This window comes from Acomys russatus, chromosome 4, assembly GCF_903995435.1.
Source record: "Acomys russatus chromosome 4, mAcoRus1.1, whole genome shotgun sequence".
In the NCBI taxonomy this organism is placed as follows: domain Eukaryota; kingdom Metazoa; phylum Chordata; class Mammalia; order Rodentia; family Muridae; genus Acomys; species Acomys russatus.
In genome coordinates this window covers 85137178-85152574 of record NC_067140.1, presented here as the reverse complement: position 1 = coordinate 85152574, position 15397 = coordinate 85137178, and the positions used below count along the sequence as shown (strand labels likewise).

The 15397-nt window shown below is 42.9% G+C and overlaps 1 pseudogene; it reads left to right on the top strand.

Moving 5' to 3' along the window:
- The first annotated feature begins 237 nt into the window (after positions 1-237).
- On the top strand, positions 238-13092 carry LOC127188496 (peptidyl-prolyl cis-trans isomerase FKBP3-like; annotated as a pseudogene).
- The last annotated feature ends 2305 nt before the right edge of the window (positions 13093-15397 follow it).

The following is a 15397-nucleotide window of genomic DNA, read 5'->3' as shown; positions in this document are numbered from 1 at the left end:
TAAAGACTGGCCTCCAGGGAAAAGGTCACAGGCTTCTGTGGAATGCCACAATATTGTGCTCCTGAGGTGTTCGGTTGCAAGGAATATGAAGGGCTTCCACCTGACATGTGGAGACTTGGAGAATACCTCCCATTCTGAGAGACAGATCACTCCAAGATAAAGTGGCAGGTCCTTTCCCAAGACTGTTGGATCCCACATCACCCCTCCCTAGAGCTTCAAGACCTACTCAACCGCTTTATGGACTTCCTCTCCATGGAGGAAGTCATGGCACACCTGTGGCTGTGCCATGATGAAGACACATTGAGTGAAGATGATGAAGAAATCACTAGAGAATCAGCATCCAGCCTTGCTTTTGAAATGTTTTTGCATGGTTACAAAATGAAAGAGCTCAAAGATGCTCTGAGGGAACAAAAGTATACTAGTACCATGGCAACATACTTAATTCTAAAACAGAATTTGACCTTGCAGGGCCACTTGGATGACAGGGTTGTATAACAGAGCCTACAAAAGCTCCCAACCCTCCTCTCCCTATAAGGAGGGGAACTAGTGTCCCTACCCTTCCTCCCTTTACTTTTCCCAGTCTCCCTGAGCTGCCTAAAGATGAAAGGAAAAGATGTAAGAGGAGGCATAGTGTGCCTCTTACCCTTTCTTCTGTGAAGATGAGCCTCACAGAAAACCCAGCATTACAGCATGGACATCATCTTCACATCAGAAAAGAGACATCTGGAGAGATTCAGAACAGTATCAATTCCAGCAACAGCAACAACACTGACATTCTCAGGGTACACATACTCAGGACACTCAAGATTTGAAAACACACAAGATGTGGGCACTGAGATCTCTGAATCTATAGGCACAAATACGAGGCCATCCTCCCAGGAGTCCACATCCAGGAACCAGATTGGAAGTGAGGATGCCCAGGGAGGAAGCACAGGCACTGGACCCTTTCTGGACAAGAGGTCAACCTTATGGTAAACAGACCTCCCAGGGCAGTGCCAGGGTGTGCCCAGAGTCCCACAGAGACAGCACAACTGGAAGGGCCTTCAAGAAGATTATTTCCCAAGCAGTACACAGCTTGTGTTGCTGCTTCTAGTTTCTTTCTCTTGTCTCAACATATTCTTACCATGCTCATTGTGGGGGTTGGTGACACTGTTATCTATCATCTCAGGGAAAAAATCCTATCCTGTACTCTCTCCTAATAGGAATCTTCCAAAACTTGAAGTAGAGGTTGACTGCAGAGGATAGTGACCCAACACGCTGGGCAAGGATGCTGGAGAAGGGTTGGTGGAGGGAGCAATGGAGCACTCAGGCGGAAGCAGCCTGTGGTCCCATGCTGGCCCAGTGCAATAGTCCTGCATATTCCTATTAAGAGGCTCCTTTCTTCTGCACATTTCAAGTGCTCTGGGAGGCATTGTACTACCTGGAGACTTACAATATGGTGAATAGCAGCTCACTGAGGCGTAGCCAGGTATAGAGGAGGAAAGAATTAGGTAGCAATTTCTGCTATATCCATATCAGAGGCTGAAATTAGGGGTAAATTTGCAGTTTTCCCTAAGGAGAGAGGGAAGATTATGCAAGGAAAGTCTGAGCTAATGGTCCTTTTGCCTATTTCCGTAAGGAGTTCCATGCTTGACAGCACTCTCAGAATAGCCCAGGCTGCCGCTCCCCGAGACTAGCTTCAGGAACTATGAAGAGTAGAAAAGAGAGGAGGATCTGTAGTAGGGAGAATTGAGCAGGTGGTGAATAGGTGGTTAAGGGAAACCAACCGTTGGTTGAACAACTAACTAGAGGACCTAGTTGTTGAGGAGAGGTTGAGGAACAGAGGAGAAAGAAATACCAGGAGACCCAGGCATATGCTGTACAAGCTGAAGGTCCTAAAGCCCAGGAAAACTTTTCTATCTGTCTCTGTCTCTGTCTCTGTCTCGCTTGCTGTCTGTCTGTCCAGCTAACTATCATCTTGCTTGCTGTTACTCTGCTGTTTTTTTGCTCATTGCTTACTAGCTTCCTGTCTGTCTGTCTATCTATCTATCTATCTATCTATCTATCTATCTATCTATCTATCTATCTATCATCTATCTCCTTGCTTGCTGTTACCCATCTTTCTACTTCTCTTCCTGCTGTCCCCCACTGCGTCTTTTTCCCTCTCATTTCTTGCATTTTTTTGCCATTCCCCATCTATCTGTCTCTCTCGCTGTTCCTCACCTCACTCTAGATCACTCATGTCTAGTACTTGCTTGCCCTGCCTGCTATCTAACTAACTCCATGGGCCAACCCTAGTATTTTATTGAAATGAAGTTCAATTTTTTTGGTTACAGATTACATCATGATTTTTTTATCATTAAAATCACTAGGGTAATAAAAAATCAACAAAGTAACAAGGAAAAACAAAAACAATTTGTAACCCACAACAAAAATCAGTTATTTTCCAAACAACAGTCAGCATAACCTGCTTATTACTTCTTAACAATACTCAGGAAAGTTTAGCAACATAGCTTGAGCTAAATGTTCTCTAAAGAAAAAACTTGACCTACTTCCAGTCCCAGAATAACAGGTGTGCTATGCAAGCCTAGGCTAATTGCAAAGGGGTCCTCCATTGTAAAATATCTGTAAAGCATGATATTCTAAGCCCACCTTCTATTGCTCTCAAAGCAGATTCCAAGGAATATTTCTACAGGTAACAGTATCTAGCCAGGCACTGTTAAGTCTAGGTCTTAACTTTCTTTTATGCAGTTCCTGCTTAGGTGCTCACAGTCAGAACAAAAAACTTTATCATTGTCTCAAGACCTTGGCCAGATGCCCTCTTCTAACATTATCTGTGGAGAAAAGTTTTCCCTGTATGAATTTTCTAAGGTCTGAGAAAAAAGAGAGGAAAAAAAAAACAGTTTTAGGAGCAATAGCAGATTTTAGACAACATTACACCTGGGGCATACATAATATTTGGGGACAGTGGTGATCAGCCAGAGATCTCTGAACCTTTGTCAAGTAAAGCCTCTATGACTTACCCTCATATCTGCGATAATAGCCCAATGCATTGCTCCGAAAAGGACTCAGAATCCCAGGCAGGAAGATCCACGGAGTGCTGGTGATTATCATGGAACCTGAGAAGGAATCCCAGACTTCAGAGAACCTTCCATGGACAGTGATAATGTCGGCCCAGCTACCTGTCTTCAGGTACCTGTGAGCTGAGGAGATAGTGGCACTGAAAGCAGAGAAAGGAACTCAGAGGACACATCCTGCTGCATTGATCCAAGTGATAGGTCACTGACCACATTAGAGCCAGCAACAGAAAACTGAGACGCAGCGAGGGTCCATTCGAGTCCAGAAGTGAACACAGAGTGGACAGCAACAGCTCAGCCCCACAGCTCTGTGCAGGCGTCCATAGCATCACAGCTACTGCTCAGACACACAGAGACCCTGAAGGCTTCACAGATCACCCCAGCTGTAGCCTATAACTGTGTATGTTGCTTTGAAATGTGAGTCATTTGATCAGTACTCTTTACATCTGGTTGGAAACACACACAGACACACAGACATATGCTCCTCCTACTGTGCCTTCTGCACAGTGGATGCTGGTGAGGTTTGCTCAAAAATGGAGAGGCTTCCCATTCCAAACAAGGTAATTTCCTAATTTGTATGAGTTTCCCTTCGGGAAATGCCTAGATGTCCCTCCAAATCAGTTTTCTCTTGTCTCCACCCTTATCTGAAACATTAAGTACCTGCTCTACTAATTCCTAGGAACTATGGGAAACCAGTAGGTGCCTTGTTCCCTACCTTGCCCCAGGGCACACAGTGAGGCTAACCTACTCACTGTCTATTGAGCAGATCCAAGGTGAGTCTGAAGTGCTTGCCATGTTAGTCCAGAGAAGGAGCTGGTAACAAGTAGTGTAGGAGTCAGGAACTGTTCATGGAAAAACAAATGGGATCCCCTGATCTAACAGTGTGGGTTTCTTCTGGGTGGAGCATGGTGATTTGCCACATTTCCACCAAGCAGAAAGACCCAGAGACACTCAAATATGGTTAAAGAGGAACTGGATTCCTCACCCTCCTGACCCTACCATCTAATGCTATATAGTGATATAAATACTTTTACCACAAAGCTACTTCCTGGCATGCACATATCCTTGCTGCCCCTGCTGCTGTTGCTGCTATATTATCTCCATTGCAGGCTAGGAAAGACCAGGTACTTCTGGTGCCAATCTGTGAACATTCCAAAACCCATGCTTTGGAAACTGCAGAAAACCACCAGGAACATCACTCAACATGGAACAAGGCCTGAGGTCAGCCTCACCTGCAAGGACCCCCTGAGAAAGGGCCACATTTTGAGCACAGACACCCTGGATGGAAGAGAGGTACACAGGTGATTCTTTCTGGCTCAGGGCACTGGGAAGAGCATGGTCAGTTCCAGGGTGATGTACAACTGGACTCTGTAATTCTTACCTAAACTGTCTTCATTCAGGTCTCTTTGATGGAAGAGGTTCCTGCTTATTCAACAGAGATGTGGGGGCAAAAGCCAGACTCACAATTGGATGGACTGAGAAGAACATCTGACAATGTCTGCTGCTTCCAAGAGCACTCAGGACCCTGTACTGACCCCTTGTTGTGCATGAGGCTGTTTGGCAGTTTTCTTCAGTGAGGGTGAAGCCTCTCTGTCTTGGCAGGAGCCAAGGGAGTGTAAGGTGCTTCTCAAGTCCCTTCCATCCACCACCTCCACTGCTGTATGCCTGGACCAAGGACACTTAGCTGGTATTATTTCCCCTTTGGTCACCTAAGCACACATGCTACTTCCCCAGTAAGAATAGTCAAGAAAGACTGCCATCTGCAAGGGCCAGACATACCAAACACTGACAGTCCTTTTGATCAACAACAGCAGCATCAACCAAAACCTGCAAAACTGAATCCTCCTCAAAGGACCCAAAAAGCTGAGTGGTTGCTGATGTTAGGCATTGTGTATCTGGGTGAAGATCATCAACAGGATATGTACTGACACTCTGATCCTGCACAGGTGTTACTAAGAGTGTCACGTGTATGATTCTGGACCAAACACCAGTATCTGCTATTTTAAAAAATCGTCATTTTCTTTTTTTTAAATAAATTCTATTGTATACTTCAACCATCAAATGCCACTATTTCACAATACATCTCCTAATCATACTACTTCCGTGGGTGAGAAGAAGCTCTGTAATTCACAATAATCTAGCACAGTCACATGGACAGCAGATCTCTGACTTCTCGCTACAAACTGGCTCTTTTCCACTCTTAGACCATCTTTTTTTTTTTTTTTTTAAATCATTTTAGCATCTCCTTTTAGGCTCCACTATAAAGTATATTTCTTCTCCTGTGGCCTCCTTTGCCCAGCATATTATCCTCCCGTTTTATCCATGGTGACAGTTCTTTTTCTGAGGCTTGTTGCTACTGTTATTCACAGGCTGGCCAGTAGTAACTTACCATATTTTTGTGCATCCTGGATGCTGTGGTGATAGCTCTGCACCTCTTGCACTTTTAGATCTAATCCCTAAAATTCCTTCTCTTACACATGTGGGTGTCTTAAACTTCCAATCCTATTTGTGCAGGTGCTGCTATCCCCACACAGGATGGACTGTAATGACATTTGTCTGTTACACAGTAGAAAAGGCAACATCCCAAATCCTATGGGATAAAATGAAGAGAGTTTTTAAAAATTTGTTCATTTTACATTGCAATTATAGATCCTTCCATTTTCTACCCCCCTCCCTCCCTTACCTTTTACCAATCCCTAGTCTTAACAAAGGGGAAGCCCTCCTCGCCTATTGTCTGACCAGCTCCTCTCAGGCCTTGCCCATCTGACAGCAGATAGCAGGGTCTGCTTAAGAGAGGTGAGCCTGGCGTGGGCCACAGCACACATTTTTCACTATACCAAGGAGGCCTGGGAGCCAGTCCAGCAGGTTTGGCTTGGAGCTCTCTCAGCCTGCTCCCCTCCTATCTGACCCAACAGGGACACAGATAGAGAACCCAGCAGAACTGAACTGAGGAGGCCTCAGGGGAGCCTTAACAAACAGCCTTTGGCTTGGAGCTCTCTTTCACTGCTCTCAACTTGCCTGGCCCACCTGGGACATAGATAGCAATTCCATTGGAGGAACCTCCAGGCCTGCTAGCACCACAGAGTCTTAAGAGGTGGTTATAGAACCCTAACCCTGCACATCAAAATATCAGACATATCAGAAAGAGCTTGGTGATAAACTATGACACCTTAGCAAAATGAGAAAAAGGTCAAATACAGAAGTAGTAGATGTTAAGAAACAAAATCAGAGCAGAAATAGTATAAATACAACAATACAAATAATGCAACAATGACTTGGCTCTTTGAGAAAATGAGCAAATCTCACTCTTAGGCCAACTAACCAAATTGGAGGGGAGACTCAATAAAATTAGAAGCCAATATAGATATTAAATTCAGAAAGTCACAGGATGTATCTTAGGAACATATTCTACCAAATTGGAAAACCTAAAACAAATATGCATCTCTAGACTCATATGACATCAAAGGTAAATCAAGTTGAAATAAATAATATCAACGGTTCTACATCCAGTAGTGAGAATGACCCAGTAGTCAAAAATTAAAAAGCCCTGGACCACATAGGCTGCAGGAGTCTACCACACCTTCCAAAGAGAAATAACACCAATGCTACTCAAGCTATTCTAACAAAAAAGGAAGAAATGCCGCCAAATGCTTTTATGGAGCCAATATTGCCCCAATATAAAACCCAGATAAATGATAGAAAAAAATCAATAACAAAATTTCTGACTGACTGTCTTGAAAATGAATACAATAAAATACATGTAAAATACATGCAAGCCCAATTCAAGCCCATCCCAGGAAAATCATTCACTATGATCGAGTCTGCCTTATTCTGGAGATATTGCTGGACTTAATACACATGAATCAATATGTGTGATTCATCACATAAATGGACCCAATGATAGAAATCTTATGGTTATCTCAATAAACATGGAGAAGGTCTGTGATAAAAGCCAGGATCCTTTAATGACAAGCTTCATGGAGAGGCTACGATGATGTCCTACATAAAAAAGGTTGATGCATGACAAACATCTAGCCAACATCATCCTACACAGAGAGCAAATATCAAAACATTCACATTGACAAAGGGAACAACACAAGAGTCTGCATTCTGACACTCCTGTTAATACAATGGTTGAAGTCTTAGCTAAAGTAATGAGACAAGGAAAAATAGGAATACAAACAGGGAAAGAAATCAAATATCCCTTTGGTTAGATGGCATGATACTATGCACAAGAGATCCTATAGACACCACCCACCAAGAACTCTTAGAACTCAGAACCCTATTTACTTCAAAGGCCTTGTTCTCTATTCCAGGACCCTATAGATGCTCCAGTTTAAACAAAGAAACTTAAGAATTTGAAGTCAGTTTCACATACAAGAAAGAATGTGCAATGTGGGACTTTTCTGGACCCTGTTGCTTCATTTAATATGACTGTACCAGTTCCATTCATTCTTCACAGTTGGATAAAATTCCATTGTGCCATGTACCAATATCCTTTTATAAGGTGACATATATCTTTTAATTTCTTTGCTATCGTAAATATTAGCAGTAAAAAACATAAGTAGACAAATATCACTGTATAGGATGTGAAGTCCTTTGGGTGCTATAACAGGACTGTAAATATAAGCAAATGTATCTCTGAGCCAGTGAGGCATCCTAGCACACAGTTGGTAGGAACTCTAAACTGTACTAAAAGCCATATACACAGCTCGCAACCTATATCCTGTAACTGGCATCTGAAAGTGACGATTAGTTCAGACTGAGCCTTTGTTCCAAGAGTCTGAGCTGCCCTTACAGAGACCCTGTCAGCCTACATGACATTGCAGAACATTCAGAGGTGTGTTCAGAGAACCACTAGATACCCAAATCATTCTTTCAAGGTTAAAAGTAGGCTGACAAAGTACTTCCCGTTTTACCTTCTTTTCCCATCATCAGCTCCTTCAAGATCTATTTCCAAAGAGCCAGATTCTGAGGTATGAAGGGCCTGATTTACTAGAACCCAACTCAGCCTGATGATGACTACTCCCCTCCCACAGTCCTCTGCTCTCTCAGCATCTCATACAGACAATCTCCCCATGGTTCTCCATCAGGTCTTCTCTAGGGCCTTTCTTACCCTGTCTAAGTTAAGGGCACAGGATCCTCACAGCCATCATGCACTTCCTGCCATGTCAGAGCAAGTGATGATGGCCACCACTGTGCAGCCCGGGCCACTGTGGGCAATATTTTCCTACAACCCCTGGAACGAAGCTATTGGCATGTCCTTTCTCTGAGAAGTTATAAAGGGCTCTGTCAAATACCTTAATCTCTTTGGACCTGGGCTTTCTGACAGATCAAACAAAGAGGTCAACCCTGATCCAAGGCAGCTTTGTGATCCAAAATTCTGATTCACTTGGACCCAGAACAGCATCTTCTGAACTCCCCTCACCACTGAAGCTTTAGTGCTAAAGGTAAATCCCAAAGACAATGAGCAGCCTGATCCCACAGAGATCTAGACTGAGGCCTCCTGTGTGCGGCATGTAGACTGACTGCAGCTTCCAAGTTCAGGCCATTACCACTGCATCTTTTGGCCTGCTCAGTAGAAGGCTGGTTCTGAATGGATCCTCTACCACCAGCTGCAGAAGCTTGCCTCTTTTCCTTGGTTACTCTGTGCTAAGAGGAAGGCATTCTTTTCTCCTACATGCAGACAAAGCCTCTCACAAACTAATGACCTATGTGCACACTGCAGAATGCCTAAGGCATATCTCCTCAATGCCAGGAGTTTCAGGCACTCCAAGGCAACTTGGTTTATGTTATCCTTTCCAAACAACCCCACTATATCCTAGGCACACAGACATGTTTTGAAAACTGCTTCCACATGTGCAAAGACAATGTTGGGTTAGTTGTAGAACTCATAATGTTTAGCAGGTTCTAGCTAAGCTTGCTACACTCATCTCTTGGCAAGCAAACCTATATTACACTCAAAGGAACTACAACAAGCAGTTCAGAAATGAACACAATGCTGACCTGACAATGAAGGAACATGTAGTGTCTACAGAAGGCAAGGACCTTGATCAATTCCTGCAAGATGTGAGGAGAACATGGAATGCTATTTCTCATAAAGTTTCTCATTTTATCTCATCTACACACTCAAGTAAAATATCCACAGTTTTTAAAATCTGTTTGTCACAGGATGTCAAGTTTGATAGAAGGAGGCAAGGAATGGCTATTTCATGGCTTCAAGAAACCCCTCAAGAAGGTAAGCAAAAAGAAGGATTCTAGAAGTGTAGTCATGAGGCAGAGAGGTCGCCACTTTCACAGCAGCTGGAACACTGAGGAAAATCAGTCTTTGTGTATAACACCTGTAATTCTTGCACTTGGGTGTTGGAGTCAGAAGATCAGTATTTTCAAAGCAATGTGTTTCAAGAAATGTGGTGGGGGTAGGGGCAGAGCAGGGGACATGGCTCAGCACTTGAGAGCACTGGCTGCTCTTTCAGAGCACTGGGGTTCAGCTACCATATGGGTTCAGCCATGTGGGGTTCAGCACTCATATGGCAGATCAAAGCCATCTGTACCCAGTTCCAAGGGATCCAGTGCCCTCTCCTGGGCTCTGTGAGCACCAGGCATCCAAGGGCTTGCAGCTTGCCACCTGAGTCTCTGGCCCTCCCCTCATGAGGCAGGCAGAAGTGCACAAGCCTTCCTTCCATACAAATAACAACAATAGCATTAGTAACACTCATCTTGACCATCACCAGGACCCAAGCAGAACTCAGGAAGCTATGATTGTCTGTCTATTGCCTGGAAGGCAGATATAGCTGGCTGCTGAGAGCTGAGGGCACAGTGTATATGTCTCTAGTTCTATGCCTCTCACAAACCTTTAAAAAGATGTTGAGGGGCATTTCTAAATAGGAGAACAGAGGTGCTGAGTGTCCTGGTACAAGTGGTTTTCAGAGCTGAAACGCAGAACAGTAAAATGTAGAGACAGCTATGACCCCATTTCTTACTCACAGCAGAAGGCCTCTGGGCACTCTGCTCTTTCTTACATGAGCATAAGAATGAAGTCATTGGCTCACACATTCTGCTTTGCTTTTCTGCAAGGTCATTTTGTTTCCAAGGCCTTGTATTATTCTCCAGGATTTTATGTTTTGCACTCTTTATAGTTTCCAACAACTACCTGTAAGCAGAGCCTGTGTCAATAGACCTCATCAATCTGATTCTCCACAGATGACTGTCTGTGATGACTTGTACTGAGCCACAGGAAAAGTCAAGCCAGGGTGCTTCCTTCATGTAAAATGAAACCAAGTCCACAGGGCTCCCAGTCTGATGGCTCAGGGCCACAGAGTACTTATGCCAAGCCACATCCAGAAGACAGAAAGTGCTCTGCTGGAAGAAGCAAAAAGATCAGCAGCACACTGTAACTTGCAGGGCTAAGTTACCAGGGAAGAGGGACAACAGTATTAAGCCACAGACAGCCCATGTCCTAGACAGAAAAGCCCATGCAGTCTGTGTGCATCTGCAGTCTCAGCTAGTGGTGGGTGGGGCTGATGCTGGGGAAATCACTGGAACCCAGGAGTTTGAAGCCAGCCTGAACAAACAGCCAGATCCTGTCTCAAGATTTAAAAAGAGCTGGAGAAGCAAGGTATAAAGTACTCATTCACCAACAGGCATTAACTAAGCACCTACTGTGTACCTCATGGCATCCTATATCCTTGGGGCACTATAGTTAACATGGCATGCAGGTGGTGTACAGCATACACGTAGGTAAAACACTCCTATATACAAAATTAAAGATTTAAAAATAGAGGGAAGAGGTGGATCAAACAGTCGTAGTAACTATAAAAACAAACCAAAAGTTTAGGACTGTAGTTAATTGGGTATGTTTTAAGATGTGCCTCCACAGGTCACATGCTGGAAGTTTTGTATAAAGTAGGGCAGTGTTGGGAGGTGGTAGAACAACTAAAAGGCAGGGCCAAGAGCATGGACATTAATGTAGTTCTAGTGAGACCCCAGAAGGTTCTTGAAAGAGTAAACTTTAATGAGAGATAGAGAGCCTGATACCTTTACTCTCTCTGGCTTTCTGTGATCTCTTCTACACTGGATCCTGCTAATGTGATGTCACCACCAGGAGACTGTCAACAGAGGTGTAAGTGATAAAGTCACCTGATTTTGGACTTACAGCATCTAACATTTTGAGTTAATCAAACTTCTATTCATGTGTGTGTGTGTGTGTGTGTGTGTGTGTATGTGTGTGTGTATGAGAGAATACTAAAATGCTGAGGCCCATAAAGAGAGAGACTCACACATCCTATGAATACATTTTGCCCAAGTCTTTAGATGCCCCTAAACCTTTCACACATGGAGCAGCTCCCAACACTCAGCTAAGAAAACTGAAATGAGATGTGAGCTGCTGCATAGTAGGCAGTTTTCAACATGATGCCAGCTTCCTAATGAAATTAAAAATCAGTGTTCCCCCAAGAAATTTTAAAGAGAACCCACAACATGTCTGCTGTTCATCTCACAAACCAAGAAATAATTTGAACTCTGTCACAGAAATGCAGTCACAAAACTACTCTAAAGAAAAAACACACCCAGGTGATTCAGAAGTTGGACCAAGTGGCTTTTAGCTCCTTTCTGCCACTGTGACTACTTAGGGATGTGACAGAACATGTTCTGCAGGGGAGCATGCACACCAGGAATCTTAGTAGATAAACTAGTTTAAAAAGACAATATAGATGTTCCAAACTGCAGGCCAAGTGTCTGAAATTAAAACCTCACCTGACAGCCGGGCTGTGGTGGCCCATGCCTTTAATTTCCAGCACTAAAAAGGCAGAGATAGGTGGATCTCTGTGAGTTTTAGGCCAGCTGGTCTATAGAGGTAGTTCCAGGACAGCCAAACCCTGTCTTGAAAAACCAAAATAAATAAGGAATAAAAACCCTCACCTGATGGCTCAGCAGCATGTAGACGACAGAGGAACAAGCAGAAACATCATTTCACACACACACACGCACACGCACGCACGTGTGCACACACACACATTTTCTTTTTTTTCCCTTTATAATCAACATTTTATTCTTTTTTTTTACATTCTATTTTTCTTTATATGAATAATTACAATGAATATACACAGAAAAAACATGTTCCCCAATACCATCGCACACACACTTTCATGTGGAATAATAATTAAGCAAAAGAGGCCATGATTTGAAAGAGAGAACAGGGAAGGTGCATGAGAAATCTTGGAGGGAGCAGAGGGAAGGAAGAAATGTTACAATTATAATCTTAAAAACCATTTGCAAGAAAGAAGAAGTGTGCAGAAGTGGTGGCTGTTCCACAGCGTGTGTGGACTGTGGAGCAGTTGCACAGCAAGCAGCTGTCCAGGAGGACATTATCAACTTTCTGCTGGATCAGAGTTCAGATTCTTTTCTTGCAGAGCATAAATTATTGGGAAACATAAAAAAGCTAAGACTTTAATAACTTCACAGAATATAGTAGCTAAGACTGATAATAAGGACCATTTGGTTACTCCCTATAACCGTCATTTTGAAAGTAAGCATTTCAAGGCTACTGAGACTAAGTAAAGTTTCTGAGCAAGTGAAAAACATGAAACTTAATGATGATAAATCCAGAGAAACCAAGTCTGAAAAGATTCTTGATGAGGGTCCCCTGAAATACACAAAATCTGTTCTATAAAGGGAGCTAAAACCAACTTTCCTAAAAAGGGAGGTGTTGTTCACTGCTGGTTCACAGGGACACTCCCGGATAGAACTGGTTTTGATACTAATATTCAAACAAGTTCAAAGAAGAAGAAAAATGCCAAGGCTTTAGGTTTTAAGGTTGGAGTAGGCAAGGTTCTCAGAGAATGGGATATAGGCGCTCCTGATTACGAACAAGAAAGAAAAGATTTCACTGGAGATTGAGTCAGAATGGGCCTATGGAAAGGAAGGACAGCCTGAGGCCAAAGTTCCACTAAACACCAAGCTCACTTCTGAAGTGGAATTGGTAGATATTGACTTGTACTTCAGATCAAACATCAGCAGCAATGAAAACCTGATATGATTAATTAGTGCTTGTTACTATTGTCAGGGAAGAGTCTACTGGAATATTCAAGGCTTTAAATCTTGTTTACTTCATCTCAATTTTTGAGAAATGTAATCCCCTACAATTCTCAGATATTTTATTATAGCTATGTAAAGTATTAAGGAGAACTGCTCTTCCTTTTACCCCATAAACTAAAAAGTGCAATAAAATGTCTTAGGTTGCCTTGATTTAACTGAAAGGAAGGAAGGAAGAAAGAAAGAAGAAAAGAAAAAAGAACCCCAAAGTTGGAGAGACTGCATTCAGGTTCAATTCTTAGCACCCATGCACATGGCAGCTCACAAATGTCTGGAGCTCCAGTGCTAGGGGTCTAATGTCCTCTTATGGCTTCCATAGGTAATGCATGCATGTGCTTCACAGACATGAAGCAGGAAAAACACCCACACACATAAACATTTTTTTTTAATAAAAGAAAAAGCCTTAACACTAAGGAGTTAATTTCAAAGGCCTAAAACACAAGATGAGAAAAATGCTAATAGGGCCTAAATGACATAAATTTTTACATGGTTTGCCTTTCTGAGTCATTTGTTTGATTTTGTTTTAGTCAAGTGACATTAAAGGTTGAGGGAGAAAAATAAGCTGGGGCCTGGGAGATTTTCTGAATCCTTGCCTCCCATTGTGCAGGTGCTGGGGTCTCTCCTCAGTACATGGGTGAAACTCAGGGGAACACTCACTAAATAGTCTTTTGATAAACAAAATGAGCATTCGGCATGAGCATCCTGAGCACATTCCTAAGCACTGATGGGTTGAGTTGTATGCAAGAGACAGCATGATAATTCCCAACAGACAGGTGAAGAAAAGAGACACAGAGGCAAGTAATTTGCCAAAAGCTGTGGCAGAGGAAACTTGATTTTTGACTAAGAAGCCAAATCTATTCAATGGAAAAAGGATAGCATCTTTAACAAATGGTGCTGGTTTAACTAGATGTCTACATGTAGAAAAATGCAAGTAGATCCATATTTATCACCATGCACAAAACTCAAGTCCAAGTGGATTAAAGAACTCAACATAAAACCAGAGACACTAAATCTGTTAGAAGAAAAAGTGGGGAAGAGCCTGGAACTCATTGGCATAAGAGACAACTTCTTGAACAGAAGCCCAACAGCCCAGGCCTTAAGGTCAACAATTAACAAATGAGACAATATGAGGCTTAGAAGCTTCTGTAAGGCAGGGGACAGTGTCACCAGAAAAAGCAACAGCTTACAGACTGGGAAAAGATCTTCACCAACTCTACATCTGACAAAGGTCTAATATTCAAAATATATAAAGAGCTCAAGAAACTAAACACCACCAAACCAAATAACCCAATTGAGAAATTGGGCTCAGAATTAAACAGAGAATTCTCAACAGAGGAATATCGAATGGTTGAAAAACACTTAAAGAAATGTTCAATGTCTTTAATCACCAGAGAAATGCAAATCAAAATGACTCTGAGATTCCATTTTATACCCACCAGAATGGCAAAGATCAAAAACTCAAGTGACAGCACATGCTGGTGAGAATGTGGAGAAAGGGGAACACTCCTTCATTGCTGGTGGGAGTGCAAACTTGTACAACCACTTTGGAAATCAATCTGGTGCTTTCTCAGAAAACTGGGAATAGGGCTTCCTCAAAACTCAGCTATTCCAGTCCTTGGAATATACCCAAAAGATGCTCCACCACACAACAAGGGCATATGCTTAACCATGTTTATAGCAGCCTTTTTCGTAATAACTAGAACCTGGAACCAACCTAGATGTCCTTCAGTCAAAAAATGGATAAAGAAACTGTGGTACATTTACACTATGGAATACTACTCAGCTATTAAAAACAAGGAAATCCTGAAATTTGCAGACAAATGGATGGAACTAGAAATGATCATCCTGAGTTAACCCAGACCCAGAAAGATACACATGGTATATACTCACTTATAATTGGACACTAGCCCAACAGGGATGTACCCTGAAAGTCTTCACTTAGCAGGAGATTGGGATAGATACTGGGACTTCCTATTGAGACTCCAGGTGAGAGAGGTAAGGGGGAAGGGGGAAATAGAAGGATCCAGAGGGTCCTAGAAACCGACAAGAAGACCATTAAGGCTGGCAGATCTGGACCCAGGGGGGGTCTGCTCAAACTACTGCACCAACCAAGGACAATGCATGCAGTAAACCTAGAAGCCCTGTCTAGATGTAGCCAATGGACAGCACATTCTCCACAGTTGTGTGGAGGGCAGGGACTGACTCTGACATGAACTCTGGCTACCTGTATTTGACCACTTCCCCTTAGA